A 20,195-nucleotide genomic window follows, 5' to 3' on the forward strand; every position below is an offset into this window, starting at 1 on the left:
CTGAATATCGTCACCTCGAGTAGAGCTGTGCACGGGCCGTATTTCCGAGCCCGAGCCCGGCCCGGGCCCGCTGACTTTGTCGAAGGCCCGCCCGAGCCCGACGGCAAAGGGCTGCGAGCCCGCCCGGCCCGGCCCGACGTACGAAAGCACAATCCCGGGCCCGGCCCGGCCCGGCCCGGCTTTTTGAAGGTTCGCTGCGAAAACAATCAGCGACGTACTAAGCACATCATGCTGTACACCAACAAATAACGTTATAATTATGCACGTGCATATAAAAAATACTGCGAGACAACGGTGAACGTTTTACGTACCAACATGCAACAAATATTTTATTTGCATTGCATACCTGCGACAGCGCGGCACTTTTGCTATACAAGTAGATGGCCTCATGCCAGCAACAATGAAGTTCGCTCGCCAAAGGCGTCACGTGTATGGGGTATGCCCATGCAAGCGTCAGCTTGCACGAAGGCGATCTACGTCGGGTCATTCGTCGCTGTCGCGAGCGTTTTTACTCATATGGGATTTGGCCTTAAATCAGGTCAGGTGGTATCACCAGATCAGGTGGTATTACTTCTCTGTTTGTATGAGTGCAACAGAGGCAGTGCTTTACCTGAGCACTTCCCTTTTGTTTCAAGTAGCGAATGGAAAGGAAACACGGTAAAGTGCGGTCGTGGAAAAGGCGCTGTATATGCGTGCGGGAAAACAATTCCCGCTCATTCTCTATATTTCGGGTTTGAGTCGGGCTTTGCGCCGGGCCCGAGCCCGGCCCGACAAAACTCCAAGTAGCCCGAGCCCGGCCCGGGCCCAAAGTGAAAATACGTCGGCCCGCCCGAGCCCGGCCCGCGGGCCGGGTCGGGCTCGGGCTTTCGGGCTACCCGGAGCCCGTGCACACCTCTAACCTCGAGAAATGGTGCAAGACAGGCCCGCGAAGTTTGTGGCCGCATAACCTGGCCATAGCAAGCACAGGGCCGCGTTAATTGGAGAAAAATGGGAGAGGCACTTGCCCTGCAGTGGGCGTAGTCGGGCCGATAATGATAGTGAGGTTCGAGAACCTGGAATATTTTCAAGTACAAGGGCACGAGAACGACTGGGTAGCCACGCAATTCACAACATCAGAGTTTGTGGCCACGTACATTACATGCATGCACTCCTCGTATTGTGCTTATATTGTGCGTAGTGTGCTTATCGTATTGTGGAAAACGGTAACCGAGTACTTTTGAATAGCAATATTAGTAATATCTGGGGTTTCACGCGCCAAAACCACGATATGATTATTACCAAATGAATCGAACAGAGAATGCGAACGCGTAATTCAAAGCCTGCGGGTTCTGATCCCACGCCGTAGTGGAGGGCTCCGGAAATTTTGACTGCCTGGTGTTCTTTAACATGCGCCCCCATCGCGCAGTACACGGGCATCTAGCGTTACGCCTCAGTCGAAATGCGACCGCCGCGGACGTAATGGAACCCGCGACTTTCGGGTCAGCAGCCTAGCACTGAGTACTTTTGAATATACTTCAAATGAAAAGGAGGATATTGGTGCTGCTTCTCGCTCTCTCTTTCGCTCTTTCACAGACATAAACACGCAGACAAGACCGAACGCACACTGCCCTCATCTGAAGGGAGCTGACACCAATACAGCGAGAGTGTATGCTTCGCTCGCGAGCACTTCCCACGAAACACAACCTGGCCGGCAATTTAGTTCACGCGTGCTCTCCTATAAGCTCTTCGGTTACGACGAAGGCATTCCCAGTCACCTGCGGGAACAAATTCTCCGCTTAAGACGAAAAAAAAAAACAAACGAGGAGGCATTTTCCAGACAAAATCTAAACTATAAGATCTCCTATGAAGGAGTACGCTTTTAAAGAAGAAAACAATTCACGTTGAACATTTAGCGAGCGACGCTCGTTTCTCAAGCCACCTTATCGCGTGGAGCAGACTATCCAGAAAGAGAACAGCCTGAAGAACTTTTACAACAATGCAATTCAGGTTTCATTTTTTTTTCTTCGCAGTGGATATATACTGAAGGAAGCAACCCGCGTCACGCTGCGGCTATTTGACGCCAATGCAAGAACACTGCTTTCTTCCTTGGCAGGCCAAAACAGTGCATACTCGATGAAGGATGAACACGGCGCTCTCATTTGGGACAATTACCTGGCACGCGGATGCTCGCAAAGCGCCGCGGTTGCGTCATCAGAACGGGGCCAAAACGCGGCTGGCCCCGCAACCGCATCAGCGGGAGCGCCAGAGCCGTCACTGCGCGCGTGCGCTGTGTGATCGAAGGCCCGTCCGGCAAGGCTAAGTGAAAACGAAAACAAAAATATACACGGTCTCGATCGACTTCGAGCGCGTGCAGCACTCACACACACACACACACACACACACACACACACACACACACACACACACACACACACACACACACACACACACACACACACACACACACACACACACACACACATGCGCGCGTACACAAACACGAGCTATTCCGCGCGGAGGATGCATACACGTATATACTATATATGAAAGCTCTGTAGGATGGCGTCCAGGTATGCCGGAACAAAACCAGCAGGGACAAGGCCTCCGCACCATCTACCGCAGTCAGCGGCGTTTGTATAGAACGAACGTCGGGCGGTGGACCAGCGATTGCAAGGCCGAGGAGACGCTCAGGGCAAGGCGAGCGGCGCCGATGCATCTTGGATCTGTCAAAAGCCGATTTGCGGCCGGGCGCGGTAATTAAAAGCGGGGATGGCCGGCTGGTTAGCCCCCACAGCTCTCGCTCGAGGGTCTCCTCTCCGCTCAGTGCATAGCGCCAGCGTCCTCCGAGCATTATTGCGTTGAGGTGGCGCGCCAACGTGCTCTTCCGACCGCAAAACGTGTCTGCTGGACCCAGGAGCGATCTTTCAACCGTGTCCGGCGCGCTCTGTTGACGGATGCGGAGAGTTCGTATAGCGGGTGTTTGTGTTTGTTGTGCGCAAAGAAATCAGACCTATGTTATGACACTAGCGCAATGTTCTGACAGCCGACACTCAAGCCTTTGATTTGTCTTGCATCGTTGTACAGCAAAAGCGTGTTCTCTGTGCTACATGTTCTCCTGTGGATTGGGTGCACGCAATGTTTCAATGACTTATAGAGTTCAGTGGAAATTTCAGGCTGTTTCGCTGGTTGCAGTCACGTCGTTGAGTCCCCGTAGCAAACTAATCAGCATAAAGCACAATTTCTCATTGTTTCCCTGAAATACTTTTTTCTCGATTTCTCTCCAGGTTACATAAGGAGCGGGAGATTGAATGGTGGCGAGTTATTACTTACTGCACAAGTGAAGAACTATACTCCCGCTACTATCAACAAAAAAGAAAGGAAAGAAACAAAGAAAGCGGAAACCAAACACTGCTACTACTCGAACACGTGGAAATTGATTGCGACAGATGCTCCTGAGGCTTCACTCAATGAACAGCGGGGGCTAACAACGGATATCTGAGCACGTAGCTGACCTTTCGACAAAGAATATCGCCTTCTTCAGAGCCTCGACAAAGAAAAGTTCCGCTAAATAAGTATCTGAGACGTTCTTTATCGACCAGTTTTCACCACTTCAAAGCCTTCATCTTCCTCAGAACACTTCGTCTTATTTGGATTTACAGGCCACTGAGGACATTTAAACGTAAGTTGAATGTGCAAAGTTCATCAATTGGTAGCAATAGCAAAGACCACAGCGACGACACATGTAACATTTGCATGCCTTGATCCGTGACATCAGGCTGGAAGAGTTCAAAGCGTTCACATTTCAATGCAGGACGCACGTCTAATCGTAATCTTCACTCTTAGGTATGGCTTCCCTCTTAGGTATGTGAAGTGAAATAAAAGATGGCTCATCACTTCCTGGTCTTTACGCTCTAAAGCAGGTTCTGATGGCTCACTAGGTGCACGTCTCTAACCGCCTATGGAAAAGTTTCCCGATATCAAGATTTATGTCATTATGCAACTTAGGAGTTGTAAGGAAATATTTCGCAGGAGGCTGCTGCGTAAGGTATGCATAAAAATATTGATCTTGCAGCAACAACAACAATAACAACAACAACGACAATAATAATAATAATAATAATAATAATAATAATAATAATAATAATAATAATAATAATAATATAATAATAATAATAATAATAATAATAATAATAATAATAATAATAATAATAATAATAATAATAATGCAGTTGTTGAGCGCGGTGAAACCCAGCTTGTCGACCGATAGCTGGTACTACCGCGGAAAGCAGTGGCATGCTGTCCACATTTATCTTCGTATTGCCGGTACGGGAGTCGCATGATAGCTGAGGCTTCGAGGCGCGCGCGCCCGCCGACTCGCGGCTCTCGCCGACCGACGGAGAGGTGTGCGCGAGAGAGGAGAACAAACGGACACTGCGCATGTCCGTTGCTATGACGACGCACATGCGAGAAGGTTCAACTTGAAGGCCAAATACACGCACAAGTATGTTTTTAGGGTCGGTACCGGGAGAAGTAGAGCTATCGCTATAATAATAATAACAATATCGAAGTACGATGGATGCCTTCGCAACCACTGGTTACACATATATTTATACCCACGAAGCAGTATGTCTCTATTTAAGCGCACCGTTTGACTAAAGCCCCCTTGTAAGCGGCAAATTTTCCGCATGTGCACATATCAGCTATTTGAAACTCCACATTAGCTAAGAATCTGGATCGATTCCAGGTATTTAGACTGCGCGCGACAGACAGGCAAGTGCCAGGTATTTAAGATCAATGAACACCCCTCGCGAGCCAAGCGGATTTGACCTGCCGGGAGGAACTCGTTGCGCATGCAAGGTCGCGTCGCATCGCACAGCAGTGCAGCAATGCGTAGGTGCCGAAAAGCCGCCGGGCAGAGCCCCGCGGCAAATCAGCGACCGAGGGAAATAACGTTCCTCGCCAAACGCGCGCTCGTTAACACGCGCGCGATTGCTTTGACTGATCGCGTTCCGCGGGGCCATTCGTCAACGCTTCGGAACGTTTTCTGGGCCCGTTTGTTTTATTTACACATTGCTGCGGTGTCCTTTCATGGAGCACGGCCGCTCGATGATTGGAGACATGCTGAGTTAAATGGAAGCAATTGAAACTGTATAAATCGTAGAGATGACGTCACCGCGCATGACTCTGACCCTGGACAGTCGTTGATACCTGGAAGCAGTCACATACACCAACTATAGGAGACAGCACACGTTACGGAGGGCAGTTTCAGAGTGGTGGCAAAGAACGGAGTCGAGAAAGAAACAGTTGGCGACCTTCGTATTTTGAGCTATGCAGGCGGCGAGGAAAGAAAGAAGTAAGTCTGTTATAAACTATTCGGTTCTGAGAATCCAATAATCCTTCTTTTTTTCGTCTTTCCCACGGCTGACACGCAGTGGTTAACTGTGAAAGCCGCAATGCCAAAGAAACAAAGGAAAAAAGAAAAGCACACACTGTAATCGAGTTGAAAAAAAAAAGTTGGTAAAACTGTGATTGTGTCCGTAACGTCCGTGAGGATAGAAAGAAATTCTAGATATACAGAAGCGCACGCCGTTACTTTTGGTAAAGCACATAGAGCCTAGTCATTCAAGAACACGAAGTTATCCCACGCAGCCATTTCATTCCATTTTTCATTCCTTTTCCACGAAAAGCGGCGTCCTCCTACCTAGTGACGATTGCCCTCGATCTTCCCCTCTTCTTTGGCAGGCGGGTGACAGACCCTCCGAGGAGGTGAGCTGTTGGTAATTGCGTCCTTATGTGAAGCGTTTCGGGAACAGAAAAGTACGGGCCTAAGAAGTTCGGCACACTCGAAACGGTGCCAAACACGACCCCGCCCTCCCCTCCTCCCCCCCCCCCCTCTCTCTTCCTTCCTTTTTCTCGCGCCTTCTAAAGGAATCTCCGACGAGTCCCCGTAATATATGACTTTAAAAAATTGGAGCAACTGTCCGACGCTTCCGGCCTTTTGCTCCGGCAGAGTAAATATGTGTCAAGTGCTCTCTAAACTGATGCTCGCCGCTTTCGTTCTCAAAAGTGGTGCACGCTAAAAACGAGGTGTGAGAATGAAAGCTCGCATAGAGACACATGTGACTCTGTGTCTAGGGACGCATAAGGCTCGTCTGAAACGCTTACTTGGGACTCAGCGGGCGAGCGAGTGAGAGAGAGAGAGAGAGAGAGAGCGAGATACAGAACCTAAACTGGTGGCAGCGAGCGTTTCAGCGGGCTTCACTCAGTCGATTACGACTGATTTATGGTAGAAAACAGAGCCGTTCCAAGTGACGCTTTGACATTTTGGCTCCTTCTGAGACGAAGGGAACGAAGAAACAAACAAACAGAGAGGTGTCGTTTCTCAGTCGGTCTTGTGGATTAGTCGTCGGGGCCTCGTAATTAATGATGCCCAGTGTCTTCCTGATCTCTCACCAGATTCGGGGGCTGATGGTTAGCGAGCGCATCTTGACTCATTTTACGCTTCCGTTGCCCGTTCGTAGAATCGCGTTTTCCCCCGTCCCTCTAGCTAAGTTTTCTTTCTTTTTTTTGAGCTCTCTCAGATCTAATAAATGAAAAATAAAATATGATGAAAGTCGGAGGAAAGCATGCTACAAGATACGGAGGTCACAGTAGCGGGCGTGACCCGCTACTGTGACCCCCGAATATAGGAAATTTCCGAAATGGAAATAATTTCGCTGGTGTTATAGTGCGACCCTAAGCACCAAAATTTCGGATATAGATGCATCAAAAAACTGAACTGTCGCCACGGTGCGTTTACAAGTTCCATGACCTGGTCGGCAAGCGAACAAGGCCCCAGCATAAAGAAAGGTTATTATGGTGTTGCCCTGTTGAACGTTTACATGACCGCAAGTCCGTCGTATGAAAGGGGAGAAAGAGAAAATTAGAAAAGATTCCGGACTGCAGCTACTTGGTACGCCGTCATAGCTGTTTTTAGCTATGAACAATTCACCGACGATAACGTTACTAGCTGCCTCATGCGAATTCTGAGCGCAGCTTTGTGTTGGAGCAACGCCAACTCTGTTTGAAATTTTGGCTATCCGCAGTTGTAGCAATGTAGCATTCGTTACATATTGCCACAGAAAGTGCCAGCGCTCGAGTGCTACGCACACAACTCTGTGCACCGCAGGCGTCGCGAACCAAGAGAAACGCCGACAGCCCCGTTGCGACAAGCGAAGCGAGCCGCAGTGCACGTGCCCGCACTACATGCGCGCGAGCTTCAACCGAGGGGCCAGCGCGAGTGACGGAGGAAGAAAGCGAGGTCAGAGGCCAGTGGTTCGTGATATCGACAGACTCAGCGTTCGCTCTCGTTCGTCCTAGTTCACTCTATCGGTTACGCCGTCGACGCCAACGGCGACGCCGCTCAACTACTCTAAAAAGTCATACTATACACGAACTTTACTTCAAGTGTTTTTCTGACATGAGAGGACTTGAGGTTTATTCATGTCTTCTACTCACACACATTCGAAAATTCTTTTAATATTAGAGAATATAGCTGCACAATTCTTAAGCAAGTCTCTTGTAGTTCCCACTACGGCGTGGCTCATAATAAGACCGATATTTCGGAACGTTGAACAACATATATCATATCTTCTTCTTTTTCTTTTTTATCTTCGAGTTGACAAACTTATTCACCAGTTATGTGTCATTTCTTATAAGGCTACCACTTCGATATGTCATGTGAGGGATGTCTCGCAAAAGTAACATGTACTAACGCGTCTTGACGAAAGGAACCGCAAGAGAACCGCATGCCGAGGACTGGTGATGTGAATGGGGGGAGGGGGGGGGGTGTCGCAGTAACGGCCACCGTTTTGCGTCGAAAAGCGGCCGTGCAAACACTAATGCAACAACGAGTGCGTCTGCAGGAGTGCGATGAATGCATTAAAATACTTCTTTCTCACAACAACGAGCCTTTAATCTCTTTAATCCCTTAATCCCTCTTCCCCAGAGTAAGGCAGCAAACCGTATGCGCGTCTGTTTGGTCTCCTTGCCTTTCCTTCCGTTCCTCATCCTCCTCCTTCTTACGGAAAAAAGCCTGCTTCTGGCGCATCATTATCCTCGAAGCCATTATCTAGAGGGTTCAAGAGTTAGTGTTATGATCCAGAGTCATTATACTCGTATTAAACTGAGCGTGCTAATTTTACGAAGTCTCAGCTCAGGAATCGCCTAGGAGCGTTGGAAAAGTGCACCGTATACACTTTTTGTATTGAACTGTAACCTCAATAAATTGAGCTAATTGAGGGGATTACATAACCACAAAGTCACCATTTCGCCGCGAGGGCGAAGCAGTGAATACGGTAGCAACAAACTAGTATGCTATACGAATTAAGACTAGCAGCTGACTGCTGCAGCGAGGAAAGAGACCTCCGTGCTGTCTATCGCTCCAACGCAAACTAAGCGGTGAGAGTTCAGCACGTGCTAAGGTATGAACCGCCAGCTGATCTGCATCGAGATAGAGCGCGCAACCACCGCCGTTTGTTAAAAGCTCGCAGTTCTTGCCAGAGCGACGCAGGCTCCCCTCTCCCCCCCCCGCCCCCTTTTCTGGCACCTTTCCATGCGCCTTCCCTCGACGGAGACGGCCGGCGCGTTTCATATGTGCTTGAGCCTCGACCGGCGACAGCCCTCTGGCGCTTCACCTAGAAAATACGACGCGCAAGCGATGTTATCAATTTGGACTTTATACGGAACATGACGGCGACGGAGAAGATGCGCCTTGAATGTCTATATAATCGCTTTCGCAGTAAAAAGTCGGTTTTCCTTAACTGCACGTCGGAGAAGTGCTTTTGTATATTAATGTCGACGTGAACGTCCAATGGCTTACTTTTGTTGTTGCGGTAGCAGTAAGTCGCACACTAGCTAACTTACGTACACCAGCTAGCATTCTTGTTAAAAGTGTACCCACTTCGAGAAGCATCGTTGCCGGAACAATTTAGTAAAATGGCGGTTTTGCCCTTTCGTTTTCAGAGTTACGCGGAAGAGCTGGACAGTAGGGTGCAAAACTTTTTATTATTGCGATGTTAATGGTCAAAGCAGTTAGATTATCTTCACTTACTTTCAGCATCAGTTGAGCACCCTTCAATACAGCTATAGTGGCCTCTTCCTTCTTGCGCACGGAGCGATGAACCTGTTTCGTAATAGAATAACAAGAAACATCATGTAACACATGTAGAACGAGTCTTTAGAGAACTATAGTAAAAGGCGAAAACGTCTTTAGAAAAATTATTATTATTATTTGGTTTGGTTACATAGAAAACACGAAGACACAGAGGAAATAGGGAGGAAACAGGCCGACAACTGCCACCTGAAGGGCCACAACGCCTGCCTGCACCTTCGGGAAGGGGGAAACAGAGGAAATGAAGATATGGGGGAAAGAAAACAACACTATAAAATGATCATGGCAAGACGCATCCTTAACACAGAATTTTCATTATTCTGGTGAAAATTATTGCTGTTTCAGCCCATTTATTCAACCGAAATGTTTCTTTCTTTGTATATCTTCAAAGCGAAACTTTCAGAATCCGTTGAAGTCCATCAGCGTCATGATTAATTAATTGGTCCTTGAAGGTACTTAGAAGCGCAAAACACACAAAATACACAAGAAGAACTAGACAAGACGAGCGCTCACTTCAAACTGAAGTTTATTTTGTGTGTTTTGCGCTTCTAAGTACCTTCATGGATCAGTACAAACCCGCCTAACTTTCTGTTCTTCTAAACTTAATTAATTGGTTCATCGGTGTCCTCATCGCAAGGCAAAATTGAGGCTGTGGAAGATGAGGACACCGTATGTGCGTTAATATATTTATACGAACCTAAATCTAATTAAGCGACCGTTATTGCATTTCGCCCACAGAAACTTGGCAACCGCCGCTAGGAACTGAAACCATGAAATTGTGCTAAGTAGCAGATCATAGCCAAATCAGCGGATTCTTTAAGCGTGATGGCCACCATTTTACGCGCGAAGCAGTCATGTTAACGCTCGTGCAAAATCGTGTGTGTCTGCACGCGTCCAGTGAATGCCTTCAAAGGTGGCTTCTCCTCAGCAAGCTTAATTATGTTGAGAAGTCTGCTTCTAGCATTTCAAGTAGAATTTCTTGTTGGGCTAGTTGCATGTTTAACTCGTTTGCGCCTTATTCCTTCCGTCAATCTAGCGTTTCGTTCGGTCATAAATTTCTTAACCAGCGTTCAGCACTCCACTCTACTCCACCCACCCACTCGCCCACCCACCCTGTTCACTCACTCACTCACTCACTCACTCACTCACTCACTCACTCACTCACTCACTCACTCACTCACTCACTCACTCACTCACTCACTCACTCACTCACTCACTCACTCACTCACTCACTCACTCACTCACTCACTCACTCACTCACTCACTCACTCACACAGACGTACACACGCACGCATACGCACACATGACGCTGCATGCGATGCACCCCTGCGGGTGGCATACGTCAGCGACGGTAATATACTACCAACAGTCACAGCGAACAGCTCTGACTGCTGTCAAGCTGTGTGACTTCAGATATGCGCCGTGTGATGTAAGCAAGCGCTGTAGCGTTGCGCAGCAAAGCCTGAAGAGTCTGCTTCTATTCCGGTCAGACGGCGGAATTCAATGGGCGAAACGCAATAACACTCCTGGAACTAGACTCACGTCCCGTTAGAGCCTCAGTTGGTCAAAATTGATCCGTATTCCCACGCTACAGTGTGCTTGATAATATGATTGCAATTACAGAAAACAAAGCTACAGAACTTTGTTATATTTGTCTTAATTTTATGAATGAACTGAAATGCAAGCAGACACGTTCATTCGCACATGCGACAATTCTCTACCGTTTAGCCTTAGGCTGTCGGTCAAGAAAGTGCATATGCGGGATGTCAGGTACCTGAAAAGACTGAAATTCTCTAATGCGTCGCGACAAAGCGGATTGCAAGGTCTCGGCGCTGAGTATCGGTGATGGTGATGTGAACTGGTGGTAGTGGCATAAATGGGGAGCATCTAGGCCATTACCAACGAAGGAAATACGTATAAAACAGTGCGAAAACGAGTCTGATGAAGAGTCGTATCACAGCCAACCGGAAGGTTGGAAAAAGATAAACACATGTAGGGGAATGCATGTAGAAAGCTATCGAATGAGGCAAGACTCGGGCACATATTTTATAACGTGTAGTTATTTCGACCAGACAAATGCGCAAGATACCTGCAGTTTATTTTCTACTCAGGTGTAATGAAGTCGGCCTTCACTCCAACCCCGTTCTCAACGCACGGGCCTTGATTAAAGTAGAGTTGATGGTAGCGCACGTTGACGTGACACTAGCGTGGCGTTAGAACCTGGTCATCGGAACGCACGCGCGAAATAAACCCGAAATATTTCCTCATAAGCACGGGTCGACAACTACAACTTTGCAAAATGTACTGTGGTGGGTTCGTCGAGTCAACCTAAACGAATGAGAAACACAGAGATCTCAGTTTTTTTTTTTTCTTATACAGGCTACACGGTATATAAAGAACAAACCAGTGCTGAGCCTTATCCGCACAAAATAAGCTGGTTGGAGACTACATCGGAGGACACGCACACAGAGAGAGACGAAAAAAAAAAGGGAATGAAACGATTTAATCCAGCTAGAGCATAACTTAATCCCGCTAAAGGGTAACGCACGCCACAAGTTCTCTCAATCATTCGAGGGGGACCTTCGAAAGACGTTTTCAGTTCGCGTTTATACGCCGCGAAAATAATGGGTGCCCCTACAGACCACCACTGCGAAGAGGCATTAAAAAAGCGCGACAAAAAAAAAAGTCCCGCAACCTTTCTTTCCGAGCTGAATTCTGCACGCCTCGCGGAGCAGCGAGGTCAGTGATTCTTTAAAAGAAGAAAAAACGCTCCGCTTCACGTGTCAGGGAACAACAACGCAACGGGCCACTTTATACTGCGGGTCGCCACGAATAATGCATGACGGATCCGTCCACGTATACACTTCCTTTACGGCGTCACGGTGAGTGTGTGTCTATACCATCGCGATAAGATAATCCTCAGTACCGTCAAGGGCATCGGCGCTCGTCCCCATGTCTTACGCAAGAGTTGCCTCCCGCAGCAACAGCAGCAGCAGCAGCAGCAGCAGGCCGCCGGTTTGTATACAAGACAAGCCATCGGAGACCCCCAAAAAGACGAGTTCACTCTTTACGACTGATGCGGCGCGCGATCGACTCCGCCGTACTAGAAGACTCCGGTGGAAAGGGAAGAAGGAGTTGCGAAGGTGCAAGACGCAGTATTGTACATTACGGCTAATACCGAGCGCATCCCAGATAAGCCCGAAACGCCAGTAGATACAGACGCCGCCACAAACGCACACATACATACGTACAGACACGCATGCATACGCATTGCGGCTGATCCGTCCGTCTTAATTTACTGCTGCGACTACCCGGAGACTGTGCACACGTGCGAAATGCTGAATATAGAACGAAAAAAGAAACAAGAGGAGCCGTGAATGAGAAAGGAGATCGGAACGGGCCGGCTATTTCTTTTTTAGAGGACACAGTTTATTGTCGTCCTTGTCCCTGCATGTGATACGGCAGCGATTCATTCGCGCAGAAGCGTTCTTTGGCACGGCGGGGCGTATAAATATATACTAAGCGGCGACGTATATTATATAGTATATGCATTTATACCCGGATTGGCCGACGAACGGTCGCGAGGTTCGCGTGCTAATGACGACGCTGCAGGAGTCGCTTAATTCCCCGGTGTTCTTGTTCATCTTATTTTTGTTCGTTGTCTTTCGTCTTCACCGTCAACAGCCGGTTGGACTCGATTAGGATGCGGCTCACACGAAGTCGAATTCTCCTGGCACGTGCACGTTAACAAACTAGGAACGTGAAGAGCGCGCTTCCATATCCGACCTCCACCCGCGCAAGGTGTACCGCAACGACAACGCCATGGCGAGCGACCCTGCGCAGCGAACTGCAATGAAAAAGCTAAAAGAAGGTGCGCGCGCTTCTTCGTTTGGCCTCTCGCACTCGGCCAGTCGTCGATGCTCAACTATACATTCGTGAGACGCCGCTGCAGCGAAAATGAGTCGCCGCATATTCAGCAGCCCTATAAGCATGCTCGCGCTTCGCTGGTGTCCTTTTGCGTACAACGCCACAGCGCACCCCCCCCCCTCCCTGTATGCGCACAACTGAGGTATATACATCTAGAGGACGGTGAAACGCAGCCGCAAATCTATGTTGTTGCATCCAGCTGGCAAACACGTTGCCCTCCTGCCAGGTTGTGCTTTTTTGCTTCGAGCCAGTTTCTTTTCTTTTCGCTCCGAAAAACACCGAGAAGCAACAGCCGCAGCAGCAACAGAAGCGACGACCTCGATTCGTGGGGGTTTCTGCTTATAGTGGAGCCTTTGTGGCTCCCCCGGGGAGAAAAGCACCAGCAATCGAACGCGCAGCGAAGGCCTTAGGGTATTAAATTTCCGCGGCTTACACGCGGGAGAGGAGGATAGATGGCCCCCGCCGGGAAGCGAAATCTCGGAGAGAACTAAAAGATGACCCGATCTTGGCAAACGACAACCTTGGCTGACCTAACTATCTTTGTGTTTGTTGAGACGAGACGTGAAACTGTTGTCGATTGCCTTGTTGCGTGAACAGTGTCGAGGAAGCATTTCAGTGAAAGTGTCCACAATGTGAAACAAAGGCATCGGACTTGATGTTTTTATTTTATTTTTCTATCATTCAAGGCGAACTGTTGAAACGGTAACGATGATTCTTCTCGAAACTGCTAACCATTGCAGATCATGTAATAACATGAAAGAGATCGCTGGTAAGCGTCAACGAAACAAATGCGCTCAGGGAGACTTTGTTGCTTATATGATGTGAGCTAGTAGTTTAGATTGAATTGGACATAGCCTGGATTCATTAGACATGGACGAGAAGGATGCAAAGAACGAGTATTTGCATTATGTTTACGTGAGCCTTGCAGTTACGCTTGTCCACGCCGTTCGTTAGTAAGCGCTGTTTGCCAATGACTGCTCGCTTTCACTATGGTAACTTGTCCAGCGCCAGGATAAGCTGGACTTTCCTCTCACGAACAATATTAGCCTAAGAAGAATGCGATGATGATGAGTGCAGACGCATACTTCAGGGCACCGACGCGTAAGGTCTCCTCTGAAGAGCTCGAAGCTAGCTTTTCTGAGTCTGTCCATGCGTCTTTTCCGATCCTCATCAAATGTAGAAGAAAACAGGGACCGCACGCGCACAAAAACTTGATATGCTAGACTTGTTCACAGGACAAAGTTTCAGCAAATCCTGAGGCTAGGCGTGTCATTAGAGACAATGACAACGACTAATTGCGAACACGGGCTCTCAGTAGTGCAATTCTGAGTTATAACGTGTTTTCTACACTTCCTAGTTTAAGTTTCGCTTTCTGTTATACAATGCTCGTAACATAGTGAATGTTATGGCGCAAGGATTATAATAAAGCATTGAACAATATGGTGAAAGTTCGGAGCTTAACCGGAAGAGGGTTTGTGAGGTAGGTTACCCTGCACCGGCAAACCTGTAGCAAGATGTAGCAACATAAGCCAAACATACACAGGGTCGTGATCGCGCACACGCACAGTGAAGGCCCCACGTGACAAATAAAAGGCACTCACTGAAATGCTAATGTAAAATCGCAGTCGTGCCTTGTAAAATACTCAGAAAAGTAAACAGAGCTGGTGCTAACTCCCCATTTTACAGCTGTGAGTTAACACCAGTTGTGTTGACTCGCTTTCCGTCGTTTTGTTTTACGTTACCAAATTAATAATGATCCCTTACCAATCAACTAGACTAGTGGTAGTCCCATGCCCGCGTTTGACTGCTCAATTCAAGGAGCGCCGACATATGTGCAAAATTCGCATGATTAAAGAAGTAAAAACACATTCGCATTTAAAACACTTATGGCGATCACGAATGGGTGCCCAATAGCGATGTGCTTGGGAATAATAATAATAATTGTTGGAGTTTTGACGTCCCAAAACGACGATATAATTATGAGAGACGCTGTAATGGTGGGCGCCGGAAATTTCGACCCCCTGGGGTTCTTTAACGTGCACCGAAATCTAGGCACACCGGCCTCTATCATTCTACAACCATCGAAATGCGGCATCCGCGGCCGGCATTCGATCCCGCCACCTTGGGGTCAGCAGTTAAGCACCATATACCACTAGACCACCATGGCAGGTGGTATTTGGGAATGCATATATTCCCATTATATACCTCGCCCGCAACAGGTTGAAAAACCTCTGTAACACGACTTAAAAGACCACGCATACCACGACTCGGGTAGATATAGCTACTCCATTGAGTCACGTAACGTCTATACGTAACGTCGTGATGCCTGCACACAGTCAGTCGGGTTTCGTTGGTGCCTTCTAGCGTGCGATTGCAGTGACGCAAGCCTCTGCTGCATAGCACCTGCTCAGCGACCTATACGTGCCCACATATCGGTTCAATAGAAGGGGGCTCCGCGAAAGGGACGACAACGACCTCGGAAGATGAAGCTTCGGAAGATAAAAAAAAAAAAACCAAAGGAAGAGGCGAGAGGATGGCATGAGCAAAGATAGCGCCTTGCAAGTGCGCCGCGCTCTTGCATTGTCCGACGCCCCGGGTCATACCGAACATGTGAGGAGGAGGAACGGCAGGAAGAGATGAGAGCGGCCGCTTTGCGGCAGCCGCCTATAGGTGCGCTACCAGATGCGCACCCCAAAGTGACCGAAGAACGACCTTTGGCTCTCATGTTTGTTTTTAACCTTTTTTTTTAGTATCGCCGAAACAGGAAAACAGTCCGAATCTACCAACTTCTCTTCTTTCTTTCTTATAACTTAATGCGTCAGCCGCGCTCTCGGGCGTTATGTACAATACGACCTTGCCAGTCGCCTAGAGCGCCGCCATCGAGAGCGCAATTCGAGGAATAACAATATAAGAAAAATAACAATTCCGCAGCGCCATCTCGTCTCAAAACATGCAGAGTGCGATGAGAAGGAGAGCAATATAGCATGTAGTCGGTTTTCGAACTCCTCTCTACCTGTCTTTGCTCGCTCAATAATAGTTAAGCCGTACCTTTACGTCTTTTTCTTCCATCTTCTTCCTTTCCGATGTGGCAACAAAAGAAAAACCAAGTAAAGCAACCAGGGAGTTATAAGAAACGTGAAGTGCTGCCTTCTCTTTTGTTCTCCGTTTCAAGTAGCGCATGTGCGCTCGCTCGTCGCTAGCAATCGTATCGCTCGTGCAGAGAAGTCGCCGAGTACGTAAAAGAAAGTACGCGCGTAACCGGGGGAAGACCATGGGCGAACGACGCTAAGCTTTCGAGATGGTGCGAAGTGAAACGAGAAAATATAAACAGAAAGCAAGAGAGAAGAGATACGCGCTATAGAAACTATTGCGTGCGCGTTATCGGCTGTGGAAACAATAAGAAGAAGAATAGAAAAGAACGTAAAGAAAAAAAAAAAGAAACGAAGAAGGGACGTAACGCGTAAAAAAGGGAGGACGCCCTCCTCTTTCCCACAGCGACTTAGCTTTCTCGAACAAGGGCTTCTTCGCATTTTGATGGCCGTCAGAATCACGAAACAGGTTTCTGGATTTGGCGTAAAAGAAAGAAAAAGGCGGCCCGGTTTTATTCTGTCCCCTATCGCTCTTCTTTTTCTTCTTCGTTTTTCTTTATAATCGTCTCGGATGCTCAATCTCCGTTTCTTTGGAGGCTTAGCGGTGTCTTAGAAGAAAGAGGGGGGGGGGGATCCCATAGTCTTCGTCTTATTCTCTTTTGGTTTTTGCCTCCTTGCACAATTCCTTTTGCTTTATCTGTTGAAAGAAACAAAGAAAGAAGAAAGAGACGGATTTGCGTTGCTGCAGGTTACTGTTTTCTTCTCACGCATCGGATAAAGAGCGACCCGTAGAAGTCGCGCGGTGTGTCTTTTAACGGCCACTTTGGGGTGTCGTGTGCTCCGCGGCTCTTGCGACGCCCTCGGGCAACAAGACAGGTCGCCCGGCGGTGACTATTGTTGGTCCCGTGCGGGACTCGCCCGTCGGCATTCCCGAGAAAGGTCATCGCGGTTAAGGCCTCCCGAGGCCCCTGCACCTTGAAAAATGTATCGGATATTCTCAAGAAAAAGAAGTTAAAGGGACACTAAAGGCAAATGACATTTCATGTCAGAGTGAAAGCTCAGCCCTCCTTGAGGACCTCTGAAGCGTCAGTATTATGCACAGAAACGCTTTAGTAATCAGGAAGCACGGCAAGTGTAGTGCACGATTTGCGCCACCAGTGGGACGTTTTGGAAACAAGAGCCCGATAACGTAAAACGTCCTCAGTGGAACAAATCGCTAGTACTCAAACTGCTTATGATATAAAACGACGTTTCAGCGTATTACAAGACGAAATGAAATTAAACTTGTGCGATTTGGTTTGATTCATGGATAAAAGAACTTGATTTTACCCTTGAGAATTGCGTAAGTTGCTCCGACGCCGCCGCGCCGGCTGTCGCGGGCAGTAACGGACGGGCATGGCGAAGGCAACGTCACACGGCCTTTCTCGGAGGCGGCCGTTTTAATTGCGATAACGATATGTAGACCACTAAAACGTGATTTTCCTTCAAACCGAGCACTTCCTTGGCCCGAGACCAGCACTACGAGTTTTCTGGAACGATGTTTCAATAATCCGCGTCGACTTAACATTTACCTTTAGGTTATATAAAAAATAAATCAACATTTATGCGTTGCAAATGGTGCAAACTTCATGCGGGTTGATTGATTCCTGCATTTAGTCGCCAAGCAAACGAAAAAGACAATGTGTGACGCGCACTATAATCAAACTCATGCGTTCACTTCACATATTTTAGCAAACCTTCTTGCGGTCTCTATTCAGCACGAGATATAAGTATTTGCAATGACGGCTAAACGCGTTGTCGAACAAGTGGATAGAACGCTGCGTTTAAGCATCTTCCGCTTTCGTTAAGAAAAAGCAACAACTAAACTTTTCTTTTTAATATCAGTGCCGTAATTCAGAACAGCGCTTTGAGCTATATCTGATGCATTTGTAAAGACGCAAGAGTGTAAAGCGGCGAAAGGTCGCCTCCGAGTTCAACCTAACAGGGCATCGCTTCTTCTTCTTCATTTAGCGTCATCCAGACATTCATTCCGTTAAGCCGCGGCCTCGCACTTTAAGCCAGTACCATGAAAGACGACGATTAGCGCTTCTTCAAGATACAGCTTACAGAGCCTATGTCGCGAAGCGTGACGCAGGGCTTACATCCGCATCGTCGCATTCAAAATCAATTAGGCGAACCGCTACCGCGAATAAAATCCATACCCGCCGTCGATGTGCCGTTTCTCAAGGCCCGAGTGTCGGCCCAGGGAGCAGCGGTCGCGCCAAGCTCAGCCAGGAAAAAAAGATACCGACCACAACAGCGCCAAGCTATGCCCGGGAGAATGTCGGCGGCTTTAAGATATTCCGAACATGGCCTACATTTGAAGTCGGCGTCAAAGGGCAACATTTGTTCTCTCTGAGCCCAGTTGCAGTCTCCGAGTAGCGAAAGTTTAAAGCAGAGCTCCTCGCTGCTGAATCAACATGAAAGCAGTGTCGGTAAAGTCTTGTGCCTGTTGGTTCTCAGAGGCGTTGTGTACGAATTTTACGAGCGCTGCCTTTTGTTTCCTTCTTGTATTCACGAACAATAAAACACCTTTACGTATGAAGGCTGTGAATGCGTAAACTAGATGTATTCGGGCACAACAGCTAGTAAATCAAGATGAAAAAGTTGCTGTAAATCTTGGCAGCATAAGTACAATATAAAACAATGACGATTGTCACGAATATTATTGTTACATACAGCGACGACGTAGAGCAGGAGGAGGAAAGAAGCTGTAAAAATCGCTCCGTTTTTACAGGTCACCAATTTTTCAACTTTTGTCATAATGTACAAGCAGCTGTAAAAAAAAAGCAACTTTTTTCACACTCTGACGCCGCCCCAACGGTCTTCCACGGCTACTGGGCTGGCGACAATCACGTGAAATTAGAGAAAACGTCTTTGAAGGATGCGCACAATTATTTAAGAACAAATTTATTGAGGTAGTGCAGTTTTTATTAGTGTTAGTATTAATATTAGTACCTGTAGGTAGACACTGAGGGATGAAGTCAATTAATGTGCCTGACATGCATATCCATTAATGAAAACACAGAAATATCTCATACACCAGTTTCACATTGTACATTATACAGATTCATCTAGACATGTTGAAAAGTGTAGATGAAAGAAATATTAGAGCTTTCTTCGTTGAACACAACACACGTGAGGCGCTTCATTACCGGCCGAGTATAACCTGCAGTTCCAAGCTCAACGCGAAATGTAAGTTCACTACACTTTCAAGAGACTGGCTGTGTGACATCGCAAAACACGACGCAGGACCTGGGCAACATTGCAACGCCAAAGCGTCAGTGAGTCCATCTACGAAATGAACTTGCTTGTGCAGGTCACGTTAATAATGATGCGCTGAAGGCACATGTTATTTATGCTTAGTGACACGTGAAAGCAGGAAGACAGATAAAAAAAAAAAGGCGTGAGCACCAAAGAGAATACTGAAAGCTAAGCGAAACCCAACGCCTGACCATACTTTTAGAGTTACATGCCAGGCCGTCAGCTATGCAGACATCCCCAAATTGGGAAGTTAGCGTGGCTTGTGATTTAGGTTAGTCGGGGATGTAGGTTAGTCCATGAATTATGATTTAGGTTAGTCACTTCATGACTAGTTGGATAACTTGTAATTAGGTAAGTTTCATATTGTCTCTATCTCACCAGTTTCCTGGGGAGCCACAACTTTGCGGAGGCAAATGAATGGGATGACTGGCTTTCGGCTATGCAGGCTTATCGTGGAGGTACCTTGCGCGAAACCCAGTGGTGAACCAAGAATGCTTGTTCTTGGAACGCGTTCTGAATAACACTTAACATAACCAAAGGATGGAAAAATTAATCCACTTATTGAGTACACCGAACATTTAATTTCTCTTCTATGGGTATTACATATGCGAAAACAAAGGCTGCTTCCTTTTCTCCATCGACTTGCATACCCTGGTAAGTGCGGAATCTCATCATCGAACTTCAGGCTTGCAATAAAAGAGCACCGATTACTTGAGCAACTACTGCAATTCCCTTGTGCAGCAACG

General features: G+C 47.5%; 1 protein-coding gene across 1 annotated transcript in view; it reads right to left on the bottom strand.

Moving 5' to 3' along the window:
• The window catches only part of LOC119383158 (transcription factor Sox-5), a 450,853-nt gene extending 441,740 nt beyond the window's left edge, over nucleotides 1–9,113 (bottom strand). Inside the window, exon 1 of the mRNA XM_037651176.2 lies at nucleotides 9,071–9,113. The gene's annotated coding sequence lies outside the window, so the exon portion shown is untranslated. The remainder of the gene's footprint in view (nucleotides 1–9,070) is intronic.
• Nucleotides 9,114–20,195: the final 11,082 nt, after the last annotated feature.

Source organism: Rhipicephalus sanguineus, chromosome 2, assembly GCF_013339695.2.
Source record: "Rhipicephalus sanguineus isolate Rsan-2018 chromosome 2, BIME_Rsan_1.4, whole genome shotgun sequence".
NCBI classification, from domain to species: domain Eukaryota; kingdom Metazoa; phylum Arthropoda; class Arachnida; order Ixodida; family Ixodidae; genus Rhipicephalus; species Rhipicephalus sanguineus.